At 44.1% G+C, this 2,919-nt stretch overlaps 1 pseudogene; it reads left to right on the forward strand.

The window, feature by feature from the left end:
* LOC129672928 (60S ribosomal protein L23a-like) lies at positions 1 to 459 on the forward strand (annotated as a pseudogene).
* Positions 460 to 2,919: the final 2,460 nt, after the last annotated feature.

Genomic DNA, 2,919 nt, shown 5'->3' on the forward strand with positions numbered 1-2,919 from the left:
ATGGGGACGGAAAGTGAAGGAGAAGCTTCTGCCTTTCCCAAAGCGGAAGCCAAAGCGAAGGCCTTAAAGGCCAAGAAGACAGTGCTGAAAGGCGTCCACAGCCACAAAAAGAGAAGATACATATGTTACCTAACTTCCAGCTGCCCAAGACCTTACAGCTACAGAGGCAAATACCCTCGAAAGAGCATGCCCAGGAGAAGCTCAACCACTCTGGTTCATCCAGTTCCCCCTCACCACTGAGTTAGCCCTGAAGAAGACAGAAGACAACAGCATGCTGTGTTCATTGTGGTTGTCAAGGTTAAGAGGCACCAGATCAAACAGGCCGTGAAGAAACTCTATATCGTCAGTGTGGCCAGAGTTAATACACTGATAAGGCCTGCTGGAGAGAAGAAGGTGAATGTTCGGTTGGCTCCTGATTATGATGCTCTGGATGTTGCCAGCAAAACGGGGATCATCTAAACTGAGCCCAGCTGGCTAATTCTAAATATACACTTTTTCACCATAAAAAACGAAGTTAAGCAAAATCACCCCTCTTTCCCTATATATGCGACTGTATATATGTATGAGTGTGTATGTGTGTGCATATATGTGTGTGTATAAAAACATTCCTGACATAACATCGATCAAATTGTATATACTTAATTTTTATCCTCTGAAAGTTTAAAACAAAGGTATAATGCATATATGTGCACACACACATATATATATATTAAATATAATAAATATTTTAAGCGTTTAACGAAGGTGTACAGGAATTGGGTAAAAATTGATGAGCGCAAAGGTGCTTTTTACTTTATTTTATATGCTCCTGTTGTTTGGTAATTGTTCTCCCATCAATATGTTTTTAGTTTACAAAATAAAGAAAAATTAAAAGAATCGGTTCACAGGCAAGCAATTACGACAGTTGGCTTAAATTAGACAGCCAACATGGTTTCACTTTGGCAGGACAGCAGAAGGCTAGATGGGGGCCTCTGAGCCAAGAGTCTGGTGCCACCAACTCTCTCAGCCTACGCGGAGTTGCTCTGTGGCCCACAGCTCCATCCAAGGTGCCAGGCAGCAGAGCAGCCCACCCGGGCGGCCAGCCAGGCTGTCTGGATCAGGAAACTGAACTTCTGATTGGAATCCCGTCGCAGATCTAAGGTGCAGTCCGATTCTACCCCGCGTCTCAGTTTCCCCACTGATAATTAGACCTCCACAAGTCGTCCTTAGTAAAACACTGTGCTGCACTGAAGCCTTTTGGAAACACAAAACTTTCAAAGCAAAGAGAATGCCAAAGTCAATCACCTCAGGCACAGCCCTGGGTTATTTAAAGGAGGATAATCACTGGAAAGTGCTCTTAAATCTGACTTCGGAATTTACTTTAACTCAAGCCCAGCACAGCTGTCAGGTATCCGAGTGTTGTAAATATGCAGCCTGCTTAAAATCTTCACCTAAAGACCGTGGGATGGTGCCATGTTATCCATGCATGTTAGCTCTCTCTCCCTCCCCCTCTCCCCATTTCAATCACAGGTTCCCAATCTCTCAATTGACTCAAATCAGATGCTGCAGGCCTAGAAATGCTGTGGTGGAGCGCCCCCTGCTGGCAGTGGCAACCACAGCTCCTCCTCTGGGATCTGGGTTCCTAAACCCACATCTGCCCTAAAGCGGTTTAGCCTAAACTGGAGTGGAACCCAGGCTTCTAGGTTTTCCTGTTGCCTTTAAGGCAAAGTCAAAAGGACTCGATGTCACAGGCCCCAGAGTCCGCTTCATTGGCCACGTTTCCTCACTTGTTTATGAACAAACTGTATTGGGGTACTTAATATTTTCCTCACTTAAAATAAAATCTCTTTCAAGGCACATCCCAGGACTGTAGAGGACCAACAGTTACAGGCGTCACCTGGGAGATCGTTCGAAATGACTCGGGCTCGCCATCTTTATTTTTAGCAAAATCACAATAGATTCTTTCACACATTGAAGACTGAGAAGCGTGGATCTGGTTTATAAGCACCCATAGATTATATGAATGGTGCTTTGTAAGTGTTTTAGTTCACTCTGCGTTGCTACAATAAATAATAAATGCCAGAGGCCCAGAAAGTTACAAAGTAAAGAAGTTTGTTTGGTTTGCAAGTGTAGGACTGTGGTAAGATGGTGGAGAGGCAGAAAGAGAACCCAACAGGTGAGGAGAAGGTCGGCCATGCAGGCTGACTTCCTTTTATAAACATTTACTCTGATGGTGCTAATCTAATCCCACTAGAGCCAGCACAGCCCCTTAAAAGGTCGCTGCGTCCACAGCCTCCATGCCCTGTATCTGTCTCAGTATGGTCACACAGACCAAGCTCCCAGCAAGTACATAAAGCTTTTGGGGGCCCAGACTCAGACCATAGCCAAACCATACCAATAACTGCCATGTCCGTGGCCTATCCGAGATTACATGGCCCAGTCTATTATTCCAACTTTCTATATCTCATTTGCATCCAGACACCTCTCAAACATGGAAAATCAGTAAAATCAGATTCCCAGTGTTTAAGCTGTTAAAGCAATCTATAGGCAATAGATTTGGAAGTCCCTGAGGAAGAATTCCAGCCACAGCATTGACTGGAGGGTAAATAGCAAGGCTCCTATTCCACACAACACTGTGAAGAAAAGCATCTAAGTGAAATCTCACATCCATTGTAAACCATGTTAGCTCGGCAGCAACATCAGCGTATGCTGTGTTTCAAACACAAAGCAGGTGTAGCCTAGACTCTGAAAAAGCATCCTGAGACTTTGAGGGTATAATCCTGCCTCAGCATTATCCTTTCTAGGTTCTCATTGAGCTCCGACCCTTAGTCTACATCAGTTACAGTCTTGTTAAATTAACTTTTGAGTTATAATGACAAAAAAATGCTAAAGGACTAAAAGTCCATTGAGATGATAAAATGGGTGCAGCCACTTACTGTT

The sequence above is a fragment of the Psammomys obesus genome, unplaced genomic scaffold (assembly GCF_907164565.1).
Source record: "Psammomys obesus unplaced genomic scaffold, mPsaObe1.curated_primary_1811, whole genome shotgun sequence".
In the NCBI taxonomy this organism is placed as follows: Eukaryota; Metazoa; Chordata; class Mammalia; order Rodentia; family Muridae; genus Psammomys; species Psammomys obesus.